This window comes from Crocodylus siamensis, chromosome 1, assembly GCF_052110815.1.
Source record: "Crocodylus siamensis isolate JL-2025a chromosome 1, ASM5211081v1, whole genome shotgun sequence".
Taxonomy (NCBI): Eukaryota; Metazoa; Chordata; order Crocodylia; family Crocodylidae; genus Crocodylus; species Crocodylus siamensis.
The window spans coordinates 398,692,112-398,715,982 of record NC_143395.1 but is presented as its reverse complement, the minus strand read 5'-3'; the positions used below and the strand labels follow the sequence as shown (position 1 = coordinate 398,715,982).

Genomic DNA, 23,871 nt, shown 5'->3' with positions numbered 1-23,871 from the left:
GTTGCCAACTCTGTCTGAATCTATTTCAGGAGGTTTCATCACATGACATAATGACATTCATACACAATGCAGTGTAGCTTAGTAGACTAAAGAGACAACACCAACATGCCTGTGACATATAATGCCAATATGCCTGTGAGAGAGAATGCCAACATGCCCATGACACACAACATGAACATGCCTGTGTGCTTGCGTACATTATGGATTATGGGGTGTAGACTACATCAGGAAGGCAAATGCACATTGCTATTACATTTTAAAAATGCACTGGACCACTGTATAAATTGGATTCAACATTTAATGTTTATTTTAATTAGTGCCCTGTCATTTATCTCTCAGGTGACTCTCAGCAGTTTCCTGGAGATTTATTTCTAATTTCTGAAGACTCCAGGGAGATCCTGGAGGGCTGGCAACCCTAGGGTGCTTCCAGACGAGCATGATTGTGTGGTATGTGGCACTGCAGACCTGTCAGGTGTTCCCTGTGCTGTGAAAAAAAAGTGGGGAGGTGCACAGGGGAGCAGCTTGCACCACCCAAAACCAGAGCATGGCCAGCTGGAGCCACAATCCAGCTGGCGGACAGGCTGTAAGCAGCAGGATCACCACAGCTGCAGCACCCTGAGTCCCCCAGGACTCTGGGTAAGGTTTCTGGGGCCTGCACAGTTGCTGGCCCCAGCTTCCCCTCCCCACCTGGGGTAGCCTGCTGTGCTCCACAGGGTGCATGGCACAGGTGTTCCCCAGGGACAAGCAGCAGCAGCAGCAGCAGCACAAGGTGTGCCACTGCTTTTTGTCTCCAGGGAAACAAATATCCACATTCATGTGGATGTGGCCCTAGTGGGTATGTACACAGCTGGCCTTAGGGAAAACGGCTCCCCTGGAAAAATTATTTTGGTGCCCCCACAGTGTCCCACACCCAAGTCACCAGTGCTGCTGCCCTGCTGCAGAGGGGCCCCATCTGATGGACTGGGGAGCTGGGCAGGGCACCTGCTTGTGGGCAGGGACTGCCATCTGTAACTTCATGGAGCCAAAGTGCAGGGAGCAGGAGCCTGCAACGAGTGGCTGTCTGGCATGGGAGGTCTTGTGCCCTGTGGCTGCCATGGGGCTCCTCTAGGGCCCATTGGTGATGTGTAAGGGCTGCAGGCGGGTACATTTGCACCCCATGAGTGTGGTGGTGCACCCCCTATGGAAAGGTGCGCCTGTGGGCAGTTGCCACTTGCCACCCGTCCCCCCTCATTGCTGACACCACCGGCAGTGTCTGCAGGTGGTTCATGATCGCCACTGGCCACCGCCAATGCTGTCGGCAACATCTGTGGGTGGTTGCTGACTGCTGGTTGGCACTCGCCACCCCCCACCGCCACCGCTGACAGCACCACAGCTGCCTGCCACGGCTCCCCACTTACCATCGCCACGCTCCCACCCCCAACAGCGCTGCTGCTTGGCATGCAGCATTCATGCTAGGGCCTGGCATGCAGCTGGATGCATGCAGGTGAGAGACTACTTTGCTAGAGCCCTCCTCTACTCTCCCAGGCTGGAGGCTTCCTGCATACGCCAGTCCAACCCACCCTATCCCACCCTGCCCTGCCCCACCTAGGTGGAAGCAGGTGCTACTGCCATCATAGGTGATGTGTAGGGGGAGCTCCGGGGGCACGTGCCCCCCTGAGCTTGGCCTCCACTGAAGATGCTGCTGGCTTCTGTGGCTGGTTGACACTTCCCTCCCCCCCTGCTGACAATGCAGTCACCAGAGGATGCGGGCAGTCCCTGCTTGCCACCCCTACCCCTTGCTGCTGGCATCATTGGCTACGGGCAGTTTCCGCTCAGTGCCACCAATACCACTGGTGGTGACTGTGGGTGGTCCCCGCTTGCCACCATGGTGCCCCCCAGTTGCAGGAGGCACCAGTCATTCATGAGTGCCATTACTACCCTGGCACATGGAATTTTGGGCAGTCCGCTCTGCCCCACCAAGGCCCCCGCATTATGTAGGCCTCTGAGCAAAGGCCCAGGCCAGCACCACTACCTGCCACTTGCAGCACCCATGTGTGTTGTGTGTGTGGTGGCACCCTGACCGTGGCATCCTGAGCAGTTACCCACATCACCCACAGCTAATATATATCTATATTGATATCCATATTGCTATCAATATATATCTATATATAAAATATACTTGTTCATGAACTTACAGCTCTCTCTCTCTATAATATACATATTATATATTATACTTATACTTGGAGCTCTGTATATATCGTATACTTATTCACAGACTTAGAGCTTTTTCAAACTACATATATGCATAGAGGATTGGATAAAAAGAAATATGACTGATATACAGATATCTTCTTTATGCTTTCTTGCTATAACAGTGGCATGTTTTAGAGAATTCTTTGTGGTTTTTTTGGTTGATTTCCTTATAAGTTTACAAGATAAATCAATTAACAACAAGACAGTTTGGAAAGAATCCAGCACAGAGCAACAAAAATGATTAGAAGCCTAGGAAACATGACTTATGAGCAGGGATCCTGGTTTTCTCTGATAAAAAAATCCCCAATTTTCAGACTAAAAAAAAGTAACTCAAAATCCACATTTGTCTATGATTAAAATCAAACACCACATATTTTAGTATTATAAAAGTCTAAGTCTGTCCGTCTGTCTCTAACGCTTTATTCACACTCTGACTGGCTGATGTAAACAGCCAATCAGAGTGCTCCCACCATGGGGGACCACCGCCATGATTCCGAAGCTGCGCTGAGGACTGGACGGGGGTGGGGTAGCTGAGGCCAATGTTGAGGCCCAGACAGGGGTGGGGGAGCCAGGGTCAGCGGCGCTGGCCTTGGGTCCCCCACCCCGCTTCCTGCAAGAGGCAGAACAGCAGCATCGTAGGGCGTTAGGTGGTGGCTCTCCATCCCAGCCCTCTCCCCCTGTCATTCTTGACAGGCAATTGGCTAGTATATCTATACCAATCACAGAATCATAGAAGTTGGGTCGGAAGCGACCTTGTAGATCTTCAAGCCCGACCCCTGCCTGGCCGGGAGAAAAAGACTGGACTTAGATGAGTCCAGCCAGGTAGTCATCAAGCCAGGGGGCACTAGGGGAAACAGTGTCTCCCCTAAACCCTTCTGGTCCCCCCTAGTGAGTTTATAGACAGTCACCAGGTCCCCCCTCAGCCTTCTCTTGTGAAGGCTGAACAGGTTCAGGTCCCGCAGTCTTTCAATGTAGGGTCTGCCCTGTAGTCCCCGGATCATGCGTGTGGCCCTCCTCTGGACCCTTTCAATGTTGTCCACATCCCTCCTGAAATGGGGCGCACAGAACTGGACGCAGTACTCCAGCTGTGGCCTGACCAGTGTTTCACAGAGGGGGAGGATCACCTCCCTGGCTCTACTTGAGATGCATCTATGGATGCATGACAAGGTCCGATTAGCCCTGCCAACTGAGACCTCGCATTGTCGGCCCATGTTCATCTTGGAGCCAATAATGACTCCAAGATCCCTTTCTGCCTCCGTGCTCTCAAGAAGGGAGTTTCCCATTCTATAAGTGTGCTGCTGGTTTCTACTGCCTAAGCGCAGCACTCTGCACTTGCCAGTATTGAAACGCATCCTGTTTATGTCAGCCCACTCCTGTAACCTATCCAGGTCTTATTGCAGTCTTTCCCTCCCTACTAGTGTGCTTACCTCACCCCAAATTTTGGTATCATCAGCGAATTTAAACAGGTTGCATTTCACCCCGTCGTCCAAATCGCTGATGAAGATGTTGAACAGCGCAGGCCCAAGGACCGAGCCCTGGGGAACTCCGCTGCCCACTTCCCCCCAGGTTGAATATGACCTGTCCACCACCACCCTCTGAGTATGACCCTTCAGCCAATCTGCAATCCATCTGACTGTGTAGGCATCAATGCCACAGTCGCCTAGTTTTTTAATGAGGCTGGGGTGGGAGACGGTGTCAAAGGCCTTGCTGAAGTCCAGAAAGACTACGTCCACAGCAACACCTGCATCCATTGCCTTTGTGACCTGATCATAAAAGGCAATCAGGTTGGTCTAACAAGACCTGCCCCTAATGAAACCATGCTGGTTGCCCTTGAGCACCATCCCTGAAGCCGGCACATCACAGATGTGCTCCTTGAGGATCTTCTCAAAGAGTTTCCCAAGGATAGAGGTAAGACTGATGGGCCTATAGTTGCCCAGGTCCTCTCTCTTCCCTTTTTTGAAGATGGGGACCACATTAGCTATCTTCCAGTCATCTGGCAGCTGGCCCACCAATCTTACTATATATTAGATATATAAGTATTAGATAAACATATCTATATATCTATATCTATAGATCTATATCTACTTATGTATATCTATAGATATGTATAAGTGGTGTTTTATTTTAATCATGGACAAATGTGGATTTTGGGTTACTTCTTTTAGTCTGAAAATTGGGGATCTTTTTATCAGAGAAAACCTGGAATCCTGCTTATGAGGAAAGGCTGAGAGAGCTAGGGTTATGTAGTCTGAGAAAGAGAAGATGGGGGTGGGGGGTAGGATTTGATAACAGTTTTCAAATACCTGAAGGGCAATGAAGAGAGGATGGAGGTGGGCTTCTCTGTGGCTGTAGGAGATAAGGGTAGGAACAATGTCCTCAAGCTGCACCAGGGACAATTTAAGTTGGAGGTTAGGAAGAATGGACTATGGGGGAGGTCAAGCACTGGATGAGGCTACGTAGAGAAACTGTGGAATTACCATCCTTGGAAGCAGGTTAGGCAGACACTTGATAGACATTTGGTTTAGTTAGGGATGATCCTGCCTTGAGCAGGGGGCTGGACTAGATGACCTTGTGAGGTTACTTCCAGCCCTACTTTCCTGTGATCCTGTATTGTGCAGAAATATTAGCTAAGGGACATGAGAGAAGTAGTGTTTAATTCTCACAGTCAAGGGTGGATCCAGAATTTTGACAAATGAGGTGCAAATGGTATGGCACATTATCACATAAAACATTTTTCCCCAGTTAAAGAGAAACTAGATGCTTTTCTAATACGCTAGGGGTTAACACTATAGTATTCAGTTTAAGGTTAAAGCAAAAACAAATATAACTACTGGAATGTGCACTCAGTTGCTAGATTTTACACAAAGTTTAAAAAGAAACATAAATTAAGCAAAAATAGTCAAAAGACATTGCATCATTAGTCCTGTAATCATTATAGTTAAACATCTACCTCATTCAGATCATTAAATAAAATCTAGCTTTTTCAAGTGTCTTGAGAGTACCTCCAATACGTCACTATCAGTCATTTCTATACCTCAGTTAATATTACCATACCTGAGTTAAGGTTTTCTACTTAGAGCTGCGAACAGTCTGCAGTGCTGTGAAACAGAACAGAGATATTACCAGAAATGGCTAACAGACTAAGTTTCAGAGGAAAGGATAGTTTGAATAGTAGAACATCAAGACCACTGAAAACGATAGAAAGTTGTTAACACCTATGGTGTAGACAGAGATGAATCTGAATCAGGGAGATGACAATGAGCCATGAAGATAATTGACTGCATGAATTGAATATGAGCCGGCAGTGTGATGCTGTAGCCAGTAGGGCAAATAACACTCTGGCATGCATCCATTGATGCATCTCCAGCAAAGCCAAGGAGGTGATTCTTCCACTCTACTCAGCACTGGTCAGGCCACAGCTGGAGTACTGCGTCCAGTTCTGGGCACCGCACTTTAACAAGGACATGGACAAGTTTGAGAGAGTCCAGACAAGAGCCACCTGTCTGATCAGAGCCTTACACAGCAAGCCATATGAGGAAAGGCTGAGGGATCTGGGACTCTTCAGCATGAGGAAAAGAAGGCTGAAAGGGGTCCTGATAGTAGCTTACCACTACATCAGGGCAGTACATCCAGGGCTCAGTGAGCAACTGTTCACCAGGGCACCCGAGGGGAAAACCAGGAGTAATGGCCACAAACTCCTGGAAGATCGATTCAGGCTCAACATTAGGAAAAACTTCTTCACAGTCAGGGTGTCCACTGTGCAATAAAATCCCTCCAGAGGTGGTGCAGTCGCCTACCCTGGAGATCTTCAACAGGAGACTGGAGAGTCACCTTTCTGGGGTCACCTGACCCCCAGTTATCTTTCCTGCCTGGTGCAGGGAGCTGGACCCGATGATCTTCCAATGTCCCTTCCGGCCTTACAATCGATGAATCTATGACTCTCTCAGCATTGTCTAGCAGTAGTGCAATGGCACCTTTGCACTCGCCCCGCCCCGCCAAATCTTCCCTCACCCACTGCTGCCTTAGGCTTTCTGTGTGCTCCAGGGCAAATGACTAGTCTTCATCACCTCAGTGTCAGACCTAGAAATACCACTGAGAAGCCACCACCCACTAACTTGCTTCCACTCTGCGTGCACCAAATCCCAGAAATGAGGCAATGTCTTATCGTGGCTTAGAGTGAACACCTAGGTTGCTCTTAGGTTGTCTCTCTGGGGGGTGCTTACTGGCATGTGTTCAGCCGCTACTCCAAGGTGGGGGCGGTTTTTGGGGGGGTGAGTTAGGGGGTTTGGAACATGCAATGTAAATGGCCAGGGAGTGCTTTTTCAGCCCCTCATTTCAATGTGTCCTTTTATAAAATGAGGATAATTATAATTTCTTCCCTTTCACTGTCTCATACTTACACTGTAAGATATGCAGTGTATCAGCGATCTCTTACTATGTGTATATGCAGTTCTGTCAGTATGGGGCCACGATCTCATTAGACACTATGTAGGTGTCACTATAAAAATACAGTAGGGATGCCCATTTATTATTATTAGCAAGCCACATAGCAGTTTCTGCTCAAAAAAATGTAATCACCTCAAAGAATGAAGTTTTCTTTGGGAGAGTGAGAGAAGATTATTGCTTCAAAACTGAACAAGTGCAGAAATTTTGGGGATGAAAAAGTGGAGGCTGAAGAAAGCTTTCTAGGGGCTAAATCATTCCTTTAGTTAAGCTGCTCTAAAGGGCCCTGTGCTCATTGTCATTGCATCTAGAAAAATATGTTTTTCCCTGCTACAGACCAAACAGTCTGTTCTTCAATATGGTGAACTATTGCATCTCCTTTAGAGTTGTTAGTAGTCTTGAGGAAGATGCATGTGAAATGTTTCTAGTGTGTGGCACACATAATGTGACTGTCATGATGAAAGCCAGCCAAGGACCTCATATTTTTAGATCTCCTTAGTTCTACGTAGGAAACCCTTAGGCCAATGCCATCAGTTTAGATTTACTGATTTTCATTCTGGATTTCACCAAGGGGTATCCAGATCAGAAAACTTTGCTCGTCCCAGTACATGCTTGCTGCAATTACTGTCTTCAGGGATGTTACCCTAGGAGGGAATTTAGCTCAGTGATCTTCACTCAGCTTGCTAGCTTCAAGTGGAACCTAGCAGAAAGATTTGTACTGTATGATATAAAACAAAGATTTTTTTTTACATAGAGTTCAGCATATCAGAAGAGGAAGAAAATAGACTTTAGTGGATGATTTCTGGTCCTGCCTTTCTAATCTCCCCTGTTCTATTTACAGTTTTGTCTTGCTTTCTCCCAGATTTATTCTTTCATTCATCTGTACTTTTTCATGGATTAGCTGCAATACATACTTACAAACCAGAATGCATTAGTCAACCCTTGACTCAAGAACCACAGGTAGGGTAACTGGCAGCTTTCAGTCACTGCTGAGATGCTACAGCAAGGAAGCAGGGTGCTTGCTTCCAGCAGCTCCAACAGGCTTCCCGATTAGCGACAGACTGCAACAGTGTAGGCTTTTCTGGTCTGCAGCAATCAAATGTATCAAACCCCAACCCCCACAAAGAGGCTGAAAGGCTACCCTCTGTGGCAACCAAAAAGGCAAGCAACAAGCAACAGAGTAGGCTCCTGCAGCAATCAGCATGACCCAAGCACAAGCTCAGGGGCTCCATCCATGACATTCAGCTGCAGAATAAGGGACAGGACTGAGTCCCCTCTGGGGCAGTCAGTGGCAGAGGATCAGCAGCACAGGCAGCTCCCAGGGGTCGTTTCTTTAAACCCCTGCTCCAGATGACTGGCCAATCCCGCTCTGAGTGCTGGCCTTCGCCCCAAGCTCCCAGGGGCCCTCGTCCAGGCACTCTGCTGCTCCTCAGGATCCCAACACCTTGCCTGCTGCTGTCCCCCTTCCCCAGGGAAGGGAAGGAGTTTCCTCAACTCACTGGCCCATCTCCCTGCTCCAGATAAGGATGCCACCTGCACTCCTGGCCACTGCTTCTTTTCCGCAGTGGAGTCTGGGGGGGGGGGCGACTGCCACCTCTAGCCTCCAGGACACCTGGCATGTCCAGCACACAGCAATGTGGCCTTGGGGCACCAGCTCTCAGCCCCAAGCCCTGGCCGCTGTTCCCTCTCTGCTGCAGGGCTGGAGGGACGGCTGCCTGCCGCCTTCTCTCTGGGCCTTCAAGGCCTTCAGAGGGGTCTCTGCTCCCTCTGCTGGGTTAGCTCACCTCAGCTCTTCTTAGGCCTCCTGCATCCTTCCCCGGAGTCACTGTCAGCAGCCCCCACGCCAGTTCGGCTGCTACTTTTATCCCTTCCAGCTTGCAGACTGGTCAACTAGGGCTCCAGGTAGCTGGCCCCCAACTCCAGCCATCCCCCTTCCATGCGAATGAGGGCATTGAAAACCCCTTCTTTCGATTGGCTTCTCCTTTTCCACAGGGCAGGGGTCCCTGCTCCACCCTTGGTGTAACTCAGAGTTCACAGGCACTGTTTCTAGCCCAGGGTAAGTATCTCAAGCCAATCTGGTGAGCCCACGTTGGCAGTCTCTTACAATAAAAATACTGAACCAGTGTTATATGGACATGGTTTAGCTGTAGCTCTGAAAAAACCAGATTTTATTATGCAACTGATGCAAAAAATAAAGTGAAAGTCATTATTAAAGTACTGTAATTGAAAAACTCCCATTGACTCTGGTTTAGACATTAAAAGAATGTTCTGCTGCATTTATGATGTTCATCATATTTTTATTTGTGTTTAATATACACATTGCAAAAATGGATGAATGGCAGTATTGGGGGAGAAGTTTGGGGACAAGGGACCCGCCTAAGACCCTCTTCCTTCCAGGCCAGTAGTTACCTCATTGAATAGCACATCCTCTGGCTTGCTCTCTTTCTCCTAGCTCCAGATATCTCCTACATACCTCATTCTCTCCCTGGCCCTCCCATCCTCTCTCTCCAACCTGTCTTCCCACCCACTGTTCATAAGGTTTCGTTTGATGACATCCCAGGTGGCTGGGAGGCTGCAAGCTGTGCTGCAAGCAGCCCAGGCTCAGCTACAGAGAGCCGGCGCTGGCTGCAGCCGGGGGCTACAAACAGCTGCGCTAGGCTCTGGCGCCATGCTATCAACTCTGTACCAGCATGTGCACACGTGCCTCGGAGCGGGTGGTAGGGGAGGGGTCTAGGCAGTGCAATCCCAGTCTCTCCCCTGGTCCCAGCACAGAGCTAGAGACTGGGCTCCAGAGTCCAGTGCAGCCTGGGCTCTGGGCAGCTGCAGCAAACAGCAGGCAGGCTGCAAACAGCTGTGACTGGGCTCCACAGCTCTGGCGTCAGCTCTATGCTGGCGACGACTGCACATGCACCTTGGGGCAGGCTGTGCTGCCCTGCTGTCTGCCCCAAGCACATCCTGCCATGTACCCCCTGCCCTCATTTTGTTTTTCTGGCATGCTGGCACTCCGAGCATGGCACATGAGGCCATTTTGCCTGGCACCTTCCAAGGTAGGCATTGTGGGTTGTTTCGGCACTCCGGCCAAAAAATGTTGCCTACACAGAGCATAGGTAGAATGACCATATATGTCTTGTTTTATCCAGGACAGTACTGGATTTTGGAGGCCAGTCCCAGCCCATTCCAGAAATGTAGAAGGAGGGAGTGCAGATAAATGTTTTGGTACTCCTATTTTTCTTTGCAATTTTTTCTATGTTCTCTTTATAGGTTCTATCAGATTCCAGGGTTTTTGGTGATATTTTCTGAAGCAATTTGAACTTATTGATCTGCACAGGTTTAGAGTCTGTGTTTGCACCTGACACATGTTTCTAAAGCATTTTTAGAAGGAATGAATCAGTGGAAAGATCACTAACCAGCAGTTGAAATTGCATTTTGTAAAATAAATCTCTTAGAAGATTAAATGAGGCATTTTTTCTAGAGAGCAAAATGTAAGGAAGAACTTTTCTACTGAAGGATTTTTTTATTGTACAATTGTTCACCTTTGTGAAGATGGCTAGTATATTAAATGGCACTCAAATGTATTATATTATGGAAATATGTTAAAAGGTGTTTTTGGGCTGAAAAAGTCTAGAGATGAAACAACTATGGGGGAATAATACTCACTATTGTGCAAGGAGACTGAGTTGCACATTTCCCATTGCAACTAAATCTTTGCCTAATGTTATGAAGATTTACCTTATTAGGTCTTGGGGAAGCAAGAATTTATGTTACTCAATGATCACAACGAAATAAATACAGTAGTTTAGAGATATATCATATGATTAGTGGGGGCTAACCCTTTGGTGGGCATACCACAAATTAGCCCCATATCATCTGCAAGTGCCAGTTTGGTGCCCTTCCCCTGCCTGATTGCTTGCTCTCCTTTCTTCTCTTTGCCCTATCTGTTGTTGTGCTGCCTACCCTCTCCATGTAGGCCTGGCTGCTTCCATACTGTTAATACTGAAATAATGTTCAGTTGTGCACATGCACACTGAGGGTCATTCTAAGATCTCTCTCCAGAAGAGGTGAACTTTTGAGCCAGGAACCCACTTAGGGATGTTGTTCATGTGCAGTTGTGTGTACAAAAGTGGCAGGAAAGTGGAGAACGAATCTTGAGGTAAATGTGAACAACAGCTTTGAGTGGCAGAAAGTGAAGCAAAGTGAGACTGGAGATGATTGGTAACGTACATGATGGACTGGTGGTAACCTGAGAAGCTTGGTCAAGGAAGAGTGGTGTGATATGGAGTGAAAGAAGGTATAAAAGATAGCTGCGAATGCCTGGGTGTTGGCTGTTATGGGGTGTGTGCAGTCTGGTGGCATTTTGTTGTGGTGTGTGGGTTGCTGGAGAGTTTCATCATGGAGCTGGTTGGCAGGTCATTTCTTGTTCTCACCCTTGGAGAGTGGTGATCTCCTGGGCTGCAAATGTCTTGTATCTCCATGGTGAAGAGAAGAGCCTCTGCCCCATTCAGTTGTGGAGCTGCTGAATCTTCAGAGGGCTCCATAGCGCTGGTGAATGACAGACTCTTTGTGTGTGCTTGGATGTATTTGTATGTGAAGTGCAGCTGCAGCACTTAGTCAGAGGAGTGTGACCCTGTGGTGTTTTGGTGTGTTGTCAAAGCTCCATATGACCATCTCATTGAGACTGGCCATCCTCTCGTCAGTTGAGAGAGTCGCTTCATCTTTGTTGTCTTCGCTGTTGATGGATAAGGTATTTTTTATAGTGTCCCATTGTTCTTCCTCATTTCAAAGTTGTGTCACAACCCATTGTTGCTGTTTTCCTTGTTTTATGTTGTTATTTTTACATTCTTATGTATTTTATTTTTAATTCCTTTCTTTTATCTATCTACGGAGTGAACCAAGCCAGGCCTCCGGGTCAGCGTTGCTAACTGGCATTGCTGGTCAGCTTGGCTAACTTCATTCTTTTGTCCACCCCTTTCTGGGTTTGATAGAAGAGGGGTTCGGACCTATCTGAAATCCACCCCTCAACATCCCTGGTCTGCTGCATGCCACACAGAGAGTGCCTGTGCCAAGTATGGTATGCATGCCAGTTTGGCCACTCCTGCTGAAGATGGTAATGACTGTGTTTCTTTGCCAGTTCAGACAAAATCAAACAATTTTCTTTATGGAGGGTGCCAGTTGGAATATATAAAATGAGGTATTTGCATGCCTAAGCCTGTTGATTCCAGGAACAAAATGATCTGGACAAAAAGATCCTTTCTATCAGAAGGTTCGATTGGATTTATGTTCTTCATTCTGATAAGAACAAAGGGGTTCACCTGCATACACACACCCCTGTCCTTAAAATTAAATCGGTGTTTATTAACTTTCATTGACTTGTAAAAATACTTCTAAGCAACTAATGCACTGACAAGAGCTTTGCTAAGCAACATGAAGTCTGAGGTTGCAAATCTACAAGAACTAGAGAATTCAGAGTTAAGGTTGTCATGACAACCTTACTTCTACCTGCTCTTTACTTTGCATATACTCATTAGAAGAAAAGGGTAGAATTAAAGGGTAGAGTTAAAGTTTCCATAGGAACCTTAACTGAAATCCCTAGCTTTTTATGGATTTAAATTTCAGTCTTAAAGTTCCATTAGTATAATTCTTGGCCTAGCATTGTTATTAGTCCTATAAAATCTCTGTTATATGATCATGTAATACATGATCATGTTTCGTTTCAGGACAGTATGGACAAATTAAATGCATATTTGGAAAAATTTCAAGGAAACTCAACAAATCCCGGAGTTCTTGCTGCTACAAAAATGTACATACTGTAACTGTAAAACCCTAAGCAGACCTAATATAGCAAGTATAGGAACCTTAACAAAACCTCTTATAGGAAATATTTCAGTAGAAGGTAGAGGCAAGTATTTTTGTGGGCAATATCTTTTATTGGACCAACTGTGTAGTCAGGAGAGACATAGACCAGCTTTTGGGTACCACTGTACCCTGCCTTATGTTTCTGAGAAAAAAACAAACAGATAAAGCCATGTTAAACAGCAGATACAACAAAGCTTTCTGCAATAGTCAGTATGTAAATAAAAACAGGATATAAAAGGGATTATCAGGTTTCTAGGAGACAAGAGAAATGTAGTAACCTGAGAGTGACTTGATTTGTGGAAGATCAAGACAATTCAGAAGGGTCATTATCACCTGTGGAGAGAAGAAAAATATTAGAGGGGATCATTTATGTCTGTGTTAAGTCCTTGGTTCTTAGGGACAGATCCAACTGTCTGGCAAGGGTAGTCGATTTTCTGTCCAGGCAGCAATGAAGGAATCACTTGACTTCATGGCCCACTATCTCCTACCTGATTCCTGCTAATCTCTCATTACTCCACAGGCATTAACAACATTAACAAGGAATCAGTGTCCTTGATGTACCATTGTTCAAACTATTTTTTGTTATGCAATGTTTCTGTCTGTTAGCCATTCCTGATAATTTGTCTCTTCTACTTCACAGCGCTGCAGACTGGTTTTAGCTCCAGCTAAATACCCTAACTCAGATGTGGTCATATTAACTCAGGTATAGTAATGACTAACAGTGAAGTATTAGAAGCACTGTAAAAGCACTCAGGAAGGCTAAATTTTAAGAATGTCAATAAGAGATGTACATACAACCCTAATGACTCCAGGACTAATGATACCATTTCTTTTGACTTTTTGGACCATTTTACCTAGTTTATTTGCTTTATAAATTTGCTATATAATCTAGCAAATTAGTGAATATTCTAATAAAATTTATTTTTTTGCTTTGATCTTAAACTGAATAATATAGCATTGGATCCCTGGCATGTTAATAGAGCCATTTCTCTTCAATGGAAGAAAAAATATATGTCATGTTTATATGCAATTGTGACAAGGTGGTGTTGGATGTGGAACAACTCCTCACTCTCAGGCACAATTCCCCCCTGCCAATGTATGTTTCACTTGCCATACCTTGATGAATTTATTGGAGGTTGGAGAAAAATTGTGTCCTGGAAGGATTTCCTAGGGTAATCTTCTCTTTGGTCCTCAGCTGTCTATCCCGCTCCCCCTTCACTAGTAATGAAGTGTATTTTGTCCAGGGCTCCTCCACCCCTACACCCTGGGTCTGTCACTCACCCTGCTGATCTTGACAATGCTGACTGTCCCGTAGAGAGCATAAATCTGTCTATCTCCTGCTATGCCCCACAGTGGGACCACAATCAGAGACAGTTAACCGATTCATTCAGTTCATAACACATAAACTGAACCATGTACTGAAAATAAACAAAACAGTCTGACATATGCTTACTCATGTTCTTTTTATGCCCTCTGTCTATGTGGATCTTTTTCCCTCAAAGGACCATCTTTGATTTGACTCTGTCTTCAGTTTATTAGGTCTTCAGTGTTGTCTCTACCTGACTGTGGCTTGGGATTGGGTCCTACCCTTTTGCCTCTTCCCTGGGCCACAAGTATTTGGCCAGGTACAGGATGCCTTCCCCTTAGTCAGACTGTCACGGGTGGACCCGCGAGCGGCCGTGAGCTCGCGAGCGCCCCTTTGCCGTGCCAATTAGGGTGATCTGACACCCTCTACTCGCCCGCCACGTCTTAGATCTTATTGGTTCAGTATGGGAGGCTGCCTACTCGCACCTAACGGCACCTCAATGATCTCACTACCGCTCCAAAGTGGGGTCCTCTCCCCCAGCCTTATGGGCAAATGCGTGCCTCCAAGCCTCCCCCTTAGCACGCCCCAAGCCTCGCAGCTGTCCCGGGGGACGTTGTCTGGTCCCCTTCCTGTTCTGCGCCCTCTCCGGGCCTCGCCCTCTCTCTGGGGCCTGTACCGCGCTCTCCGCGCTGCGCCCTCTCTCTGGGGCCTGTATCGCGCTCTCGGCGCTCCGCCCTCTCCGGGCCTCGCCCTCTCTCTGGGGCCTGTATCGCGCTCTCGGCGCTCCGCCCTCTCCGGGCCTCGCCCTCTCTCTGGGGCCTGTATCGCGCTCCCTCGCTCTGCGCCCTCTCCGGGCCTCGCCCTCTCTCTGGGGCCTGTATCGCGCTCTCGGCGCTCCGCCCTCTCCGGGCCTCGCCCTCTCCGGGGCCCGTACCGCGCTCTCTTGGCGCTACCCCCTCTCTGGGGCCTCGCCCTCTCTGGGGCCCGTATCGCGCTCTCCGCGCCGCGCCCTCTCCGGGCCTCGCCCTCTCTGGGGCCTGTGTACCGCGCTCTCCGCGCCGCGCCCTCTGCGGGCCTCGCCCTCTCTGGGGCCGGTGTACCGCGCTCTCCGCGCCGCGCCCTCTGCGGGCCTCGCCCTCTCTGGGGCCGGTGTACCGCGCTCTCCGCGCCGCGCCCTCACGCGCTTGGGGCTCAGGTGGCCGCAGCCGTGCCTGGCCCCCTGGCACTGTGCCCCTACTGGGCACCCGGAGCCCCCAAACTGCTGGGGAGCCCCGCTGAGGCCTCCTCGCTCCCCTACAGCCTCACCCGGTCCTCCGGTGTAAACTGTAACTTAAAGCCAAGCCCGAACGGCTGTAACAAAATCAACGAAGAGCCTACCTGCTCGTAAAGCCAATGCTCCGTCCTACCTCTCATCAGGGCGATCTTGTTCCCTGCATCATTGCAGCCTGTTAGGGGTAAGGCTGCAACCCCCGACTCTGGCCGCTCAGCTCAGCCGCAGAGCTCCTGCTTCTGCGGCAGCCAGAAGGGAACTGCTCCCTAGGCTTTGGCCTAGCTGTTTATAAGGGCCTGGCCCTGCCCCTCTCTGGCCACATGACCTGCCTGGTTGCCCTAGCAACCCCCATCTGTGTTGCTTCAGGCCTCTCCTCTTCCTGGTCTCTCCTTAGGAGCGGGGCGCGGGAGTGCCCCGCGACACAGACATTGCCCTTGAACATCAATTTGTGGGCAGCATGAGATTCTCTCCCCCGTAAAGTTCACAGTTCAAAGTTCACAGGCACCTTTCTGCTGTTCACGGCAGCTCTGTGGGCCATGAACACTGCTTTAATTATAGTTTGTACAGCCTCCTTTGCCTGACCTTGTCACAAGGACTCTAATACCCCTCTAAGTAGATAATTTTGTCTCCAGATATCAGCTTCTCACCATTACTCACAGTTTCTCCCCCCATCTCTGTGCACTTCTTTGTTTCTATGAAAAATTCTGCAGCACATGTGTTCAGAGGCTCATGAACTGCACATCCCCCAAAGCCAACACATGCACAGCAGATGAATTTTCTTTTGACCGGCTGGTTCTCTCCCCCCACAGCCAACACATGTGTAAGTCTTCTGTGAATATCTCCTTGACAGAGCTTATTCAGTAGCACTAGCATGGAGAACTTCCTTCTCATTATTCCGAAATTTTCATGGCACACAAGGGAACTCATTGCAAAAGTTGTTATTAAAACTATTTTTTGGCAAAGTGGACATTTTCACTAAAAACTACTGTCAAAACAGTTGTAACCTGCAGTACCTATTACCAAGACTATTTGTGTCAATGGAGACACATAGAGCACAACAAAAAAGAATTGGCCTTTTAATTGACCATTGGGAGTTGGACTAGATGACCTCCTGAGGTCCCTTCCAACCCTAATTTTCTATGGTTCTGTGGTGAGTGCAGCTATGCTTGGTGTGATGGTGGACCTTGCCTCTCTGTATCCTTTTATAATCTCCCAAAGAGCTGTAAGTACCCCGACTTTCCCTCCTGCCACGTCTTGGATGTTATTATAACATGTTCTGCTTTATGATGTCACTTGTCGGGAGGGTTGTTATATATATATTTGTTGTTTTATTTTGCTCTTTGGGTGTCTCTGTTAGGAATCCCGGTTTTATAGAGGAAAACTTCACTCGATTATTCCCACACATTTGCTGATATATATATTCACAATCAATGCAGATTAACACTTGTCTTTATCTTTATAACACTATACAAACTTTCGTTATCTTTAAACAGAAGTGGTCCTTTTTTTTTAACAATTATATCAACTTTGTAATTCTATCTACATACTGTTATTATTTAATCTTTATCAGTTTGGTTGGACTGAAATTGGTGTTAATAAACAAAGTCCCTTTAACTCTGGTTTGTCCGTTTATTTCCTTTTTTTTTTTTTTTTTAGAGCAGGCTTTTCTCTTCAAGCCTTGTTATTTCTCTCTCTTTACTCTTGCTATGCTAGGCTGCACCTTTCATCTGGTGGGTGCCTGAAGCCTTGAATCCTTGTGGTCAGCACTCAGTTGTTTTCACTAAGCTTGTGGGAGTGAGTCAATTCACTCTTCTCTTTTTTTCTTTGTCTGTTTACTTTTCAGCGCGTCTGCCAGCCATGTCTCTGGTGTCACTTCAGGGATTCGCCCCTCTTTCTCAGAGCTCTGCTCTCTCCAGCGGCGAGAAAAATCCTGAGGTAAGTGTCTTATCTCCTGGAGATCTTCTTTCTCCCTCACTTTCTCCTTCAGATGCTCTTTCTTTCTTCTCCCTTTCTGAGACTCCCTTCTCCTCTTTCTTTTCTTTTTCTGGAGTGTCTATCCTAATATGGTAATAGCTCTGGAAGCAGCGTTCTCCGGCTCTTTTTGCCGTGTTGCTGTTTACTCTTTCACACAACTTCCCCCTTAAGATGCCACTAGTCCCTTTTTTTGTTTATCTTGATCCTCATTGCGGAGGGAGTTCAGATCTTCCTGAGTATTTGAGGCCTCTAGGGAATGGGTACCAAGATGACATCGAGATAGGAAGTCTGCTAGCACGTTGGCATGTTCCGGCCTATATTTAATATCAAAGTGGAATGTTTGTAAGGCAAGTGCCCATCTGGTGATTCATATATTATCTGTTTGGATTGTCTTTAATCACTTCAAGGGCACATGATCAGTAACCAAAGTGAATTTATGGCCCAGGAGATAATACTGAAAATATTCTCCTCCCCACTTTATCGCTAGGCACTCGCGTTCAATAGTGGCGTACCTTTGTTCTGATGGGTTAAGTTTCTGGCTAGCATAGGCAACCGGGCAATTCTATCCCATCCACTTCCTGCATCAACGCAGCGCCCACAGTATAACTTGATGCATCCTTCTGTAAAATGAAAGGATGGGTGAAGTTGGGTGTATGAAGGACTGGGTCATTACATAAAGCTTGTTGAGTCCTACGAAAAGCTTCTAAATGTTTTTCTTCCCATTTTATAGGCCCATTGCCCCGTCCTTTTAATAAGTCGGTGAAGGGGGTGGTTATCTCAGCAAAATGCTGTATGAACCTGCGGTAATAGCTGGTTAAACCGAGGAAAGCACGCATTTGTTTTCTTGTCCGTGGAGGTGAATAATCCTGTATCATTTTGACTTTATCTACCAAGGGGCGAATGTGTCCTTGTCCTACTAGGAAGCCAAGATATTTAGTTTCTGCCTTACCTAGGGCAATCTTCCCTGCGTTGGCTATGAGGCCTGTTTGCCTGAGTTTTTGGAGAATGGCATGCAGAGCTTTTAAATGTTGTTCCCATTCGTCTGTATAAATTATAATATCATCTATGTAGGCTGCTGCATATTGTTGGTGTGGTGCTAGGACCCAATCAGTGAATCTTTGGAAAGTGGCTGCAGTCCCATGCAGGCCAAATGGCATTCACTTGAATTCATACAAACCCCATGGTGTGCCGAAAGCAGTTTTTGTTTGGTCTTCTCCTCGTACAGGTATCTGCCAATACCCCTTTGTCAAATCTAATGTATATATGTATTTGGCTTGTCCTACTCTCTCCAGTAATTCGCTGATTTGGGGCATGGGAAAAGCATCGAATTTTGAAATTGCATTTAATTTATGAAAGTCAATGCACAAACGGAGGGACCCATCTTGTTTTGGAACAATTACCAATGGGCTTCTCCATGGGCTCCATGACTCTGTTATTATTTCTTGCTTTAACATCCTGTCTATCTCTGCCTTCACTACTTCGTATCTATGATACAGGATTCTCCACCACCTTTCCCTTATTACCCTTCCTTTTGGTGTAACAATGTTCTGGCTAATCCCTGTAGCACAGCCATGATTCTTGTTAAACACGTCTCCAAACTCTCATATCAGCAGTTTTAATTGATCTCTTTGTTGCACCATCAACCGGGTCCCTAGACAAACTTCTTGACTTTTTGGCTGGTTTTGATGTTCCGTATTCATTGTACCCTCATTTTCTGCTTGCCCTCTCACAGAGGAAGCTACTAAACCTTCTCGCTCTTTCCACAGTTTTAATAAAGTAACGTGAAAAATTTGTTTTTCTTTTTTTTGTCCAGGGCGAAGAACCTCTTAGTTGACAGGTCCAACAAGCCTGGATATTTTGAATGGACCTTGCCAACAGGTTAAAAATTTACTTGTAGTATCTGGGAGTAAGACTAACACTTTTTGTCCCGGTTGTAAGTCCCTTTCACTCGTATTTTGATCATACCTAGTTTTTTGTTTCCCTTGGGCTTGTCGGAGATTTTCTCGGGCTAAATTTTCTTCCTTTCGTAACCGTTCTCTCAATTCATTGACATATTCAGATGGCCTCACCCCTGGGGTTCCTTCTTCTTCTCATCCCTCTCAGACCACGTCCATCAGGCTTTGGGGTCAATACCCATAAACCAACTTGAATGGGGAAAACCCTAAGGATGATTGTGTGGCTTCCTGTACCACAAACAACAGAGGGGTATGACCAAGTCCCACTTCCACGGCTCCTCTTGTGTACATCTACGCATCATATTTTTAAGGGTTCTGTTTAATCTCTCCACTAACCCATTGGTTTGGGGGTGATGCACCATGGTTCACAAGTGTTTTATTTTTAATACCTGGCACAGATTCCGCATAACCTGGGACATAAAATTCGTCCCTTGCTCCGTAATGATCTCCCTAGGAATACCAAAGAGGGATACCCACTTAAGCAATTCTTCTGCTATTTGAGGCCCAGTGACTGTTCTCAATGGGATGGCATAGTCAGAAACCGGGTGGCATAGTCTATCAAGACGAGTACGAATTGGTAACTCCTCACACTTTTCGGTAACGGTCCAACCACGTCCAGGGCTATACGAGAGAATGGCTCTCCTATCACTGGCATGATTGTAAGGGAGCCCGTGGGGGTTTTGAAGGCTGACCCTCTGGCAACTTGGGCAGGCTCTGTAATAGTCTTCAACTTGTTCATATAGTCTGGGCCAGAAAAACCACTTAGTTAGCCTGGTTTCCATTTTAGCTCTTCCCATGTGCCCTCCTAATGGATTCATATGTGCAAGTTCCAAGAGGGGTTCCCTGCAGTCTCGAGGTGTCACCAGTTGCAGGTACCTCTGTCCCTTCTATATGTCCTGCCTTGATCCTATATAACAAGCCTTTCCTCAACTCATACCTGAGGAACGTGTGGCATGTCTCTGGGCAAATTACCTGATCATCCTGCTTGGCCAGCTCCGTTTGTCTTATTGATCAAAACAGGTCCTTGCTTTGTTGAGCCTCTCAAAAGCAGGCGCTGCTTGCTAAACTCTCCAAATCCAGCGTATTGGGTTCAGTGTAATCTTTGCTGTTCTCTCCGGATAAACCTTCTACTTTGACTTCTTGTTTCCTCACGGTGCCTAGGACTTCATAAATCTCCTCCCAGTCTCTGCCCAGTACCATCGGGTAAGGTAGGTCATTGGCTAGACCTACTGGCATCTCTCGGGTGGTGCCCAAGATTTCCACCTGATATTTCCTTTGGGGGTACACCAACAACTGGCCATGCATACAAATCATTTTTACTGTGCTTGCCCAGCCTTGGGGAACTATGCTGGTTCTAATCAACATCTGGGCACATCCAGTATCTACTATAGCTTTTATTTTCTTCCCTCCAACTCGGGTCCACACAGTGGGTTTTTCCTTTGATGCTTCCCAATGTGTTTCCCCGATGTTGCAGTCCATCATCTCCACCTGCCCCTTGTCACTCTTCTCACTTCTTTGTATCTGGGTTTTGAATGGTATTTCCCTTGGTTGCGGACCCAATCAAGGATGACTGGCATGCTCCCTTGCAATATGTCCAATTCTTCCACACCTGAAACATACTGTAGTCGGTCTCTTACCTTCTTGAGTTTCCTTTTGTTCATTCTCTTGTCCAACTTGAGGAGTTTCAGACTTTGGGGCTTTCTCTCGGTAGTTATCCGTTTGAGCACTATCAAAATCCTCAGCCAAGCATAATGCTTCTGCTGATGACTTCGGTCAATGACACCGCAACCAATGTTGGGTATTTTCCTCTAAATCTATTAAGAATTGTTCCAACAGGATCTGGTCACATAACTCCATCTTGGATACCTCCTGTGGCTTCAACCACTTTTCTAACAGATCAGCCAATTATTGCAACAGAATTCGCAGGGATTTAACTCTTCTTTTTTCTTTTTCATGCGGAAGTCCCATTGATAATTTTCTAGGTTAATATTTAAACAACACAGAATCTCTTTCTTGACCTTACCATAGGCCATCGCTTTGCCTTGTGCCATCACCTGATAAGCCGACTTGTGCTCTTCCTATCAAGAGTACATCTAAATGGTTGGCCCACCTGCTGCGCTCTAACCCAGGTGCCAACACTGCTTTTTCGAAGCTTTCAAGCAAGGCCTCTGGGTCATCTTGCGGGGTCATTTTCGGGACTCTTAATTCGACTTGGTGTAATTGAGCCCATGCCTGTTGCTGTATCCGTTTTTCTTCAAGTGCGATTTGTTGAGCGGCTTGTGGTTGTTGTTGTTGTAGTAATTGCCCTACTAGATACATGGTTTGTTGTAGAGGCTCTAGACTCCCCATGGGGTTTGGTTGTCTCTCCATGCTGTCTTCTGATTAGGCCGTCATTACTTCCTGGCCAATGCACCACTGTGATAGTGGACTGTGCCTCTCTGTATCCTTTTATAATCTCCCAAAGAGGTTGTAAGTACCCTGACTTTCCTACCTGCCATGTCTTGAATGTTATTATACATGTTCTGCTTTATGATGTCACTTGTTGGGAGGGTTGTTACATATATATTTGTTGTTTTATTTTGCTCTTTGGGCGTCTCTATTAGGAATCCCAGTTTTATAGAGGAAAACTTCACTCAATTATTCCCACACACTTGCCGATATATATATTCACAATCAGATGCAGATTAACACTTGTCTTTATCTTAGTCTTTATAACACTATACAAACTTTCATTATGTTTAAACAGAAGTGGTCCTTTTTTTTAAAACAATTATATCAACTTTGTAATTCTATCTGCATACTGTTCTCATTTAACCTATATCAGTTTGGTTGGACTGAACTTGGTGTTAATAAAAAAAGTCCCTTTTGCTTTGGTTTGTCTGTTTATTTCCCTTTTTTTTTTTTACAGCAGGGTTTTGTCTTCAAGCCTTGTTATTTCTCTCTCTTTACTTTCACTCTGCTGAGTGTGTACCTTTCATCTGGTGCGTACCTGAAGCCTTGAATCCTTGTGGTCAGCACTCAGTTGTTTTCACTATGCTTGTGGGAGTGAGTCAATTCACTCTTCTCTTTTTTTGTTTGTTTGTTTACTTTTCAGTGCGACTGCCACTCGCATCTCTGGTGCCTCTTCAGGGATCTAGCCCTCTTTCTCAGAGCTCCGATCTCTCCAGTGGCGAGAAAAATCCTGAGCTAAGTGTCTTATCTCCTGGAGATCTTCTTTCTCCCTCACTTTCTCCTTCAGATGCTCTTTCTTTCTTCTCATAGTTTCATGGCCTGAATCATCTAGTCCTACCCCCTGCCATGGCAGGAAAGAGTACTGGGGTCAAGTGACCCCAGCAAGGTATACATCTAGCCTCCTCTTAAAGACCCCCAGGGTAGGAGCCAGCACCACTTCTCTTGGAAGTAGGTTCCAGATCCTAGCCACCCTGACCGTGAAGTAGCGCCTCCTGATATCTAGCCTTAATCTACCCTCTGCCAGCTTGTGCCCATTATTCCTGGTCACTCCTGGCAATGCTAGGGGGAACAGGGACTTCCCCAGTGCCTGCTGGTTCCCTCTGACTACTTTGTAACAGGCCACTAGATCGCCCCTCTTATGGAGGCTGAACAGGTTCAGGTCCCATAGCCTCTCCTCATAGGGCCTGCCCTGCTGCCCCCGATCATGTGAGTGGCCTCCTCTGGACCCTCTCCATGTTGTCCACATCCCTCTTGAAGTGCGGCGCCCAGAACTGGACACAGTACTCCAACTGTGGCCTGACCAGTGTTGCATAGAGGGGGAGGATCACCTCCTTGGGCCTGCTTGAGATGCATCTGTGGATGCATGGCAAGGTGCGGTTGGCCTTCCTGATTGCATCCCCACACTGCTGGCCCATGTTCATCTTGGAGTCAATGATGACTCCAAGATCCTTTTCCGCCTCTGTACTGACAAGAAGGGAGTTCCCCAACCTGTAGGTATGGTGCCGGTTGTTCTTCCCCGGGTGCATCACCTTGCACTTGTCAGTGTTGAGTCCGCCCACCCTTGTAACCTGTCTAGGTCTGATTGCAGCCTATTCCTTCCTTCTAGTGTGCCCACATCCCCCCACATCTTAGTGTCATCAGCAAATTTGAACAGGGTGCTTTTTACCCCATCATCCTAGTCACTGATGAAGATGTTGAACAGCGTGGGCCCGAGGACCGAGCCCTGGGGGACCCCACTGCCCACTTCCCTCCAGGTCGAAAATGACCCATCCACCACCACTCTCTGGGTGCGGCCCTCCAGCCAGTTGGTGACCCATGTGACTGTGTGGGTGTCAACACCATAGCCCCCCAGTTTCTTAATGAGAACGGGGTGAGAGACAGTGTCGAAGGCCTTCCAAAAGTCCAGGAAAACTATGTCCACTGCTACCCCTGCATCTAAGGATTTGGTGATCTGGTCATAGAAGGCCACCAGGTTGGTCTGACAGGACCTTCCACTAATGAACCCGTGTTGGTTGCCCCTAAGCATAATCTCCCCTGCTGGCCCCTTGTGGATATGCACCAGACTAATTTTCTCAAAAAGCTTGCCCAGGATTGAAAAGCCATGCCAGGAGTCCTGCAATGACCTCAGCCAATTCCCTCAGTACTCTGGGGTGGAGATCATCCGGACCAGCTGACTTGAATACATCCAGTCCCTCCAGAAGCTCCCTAACTAGTTCCTCACTAATCCTTGGACTACGTGCGCCTCCCCTGGGGCATGAGGTGGACCCAGCAGGGGGGTGACTGTTCTGGTCCCTGCTTAGGAAAATGGAGGCAAAGAAAACGTTAAATATGTTGGCTTTGTCATCTGGTGTGATGACCACATTTCCTAACGTGTCCTGCAGGGGCCC

General features: G+C 47.1%; 1 long non-coding RNA gene across 1 annotated transcript in view; it reads left to right on the top strand.

Moving 5' to 3' along the window:
* The window catches only part of LOC149875272 (uncharacterized), a 107,867-nt gene that overhangs the window by 13,044 nt on the left and 70,952 nt on the right, over positions 1-23,871 (top strand). Inside the window, exons 2-3 of the long non-coding RNA XR_016440016.1 lie at positions 13,169-13,231; positions 16,948-17,039. This is a non-coding gene — a long non-coding RNA (uncharacterized LOC149875272). The remainder of the gene's footprint in view (positions 1-13,168; positions 13,232-16,947; positions 17,040-23,871) is intronic.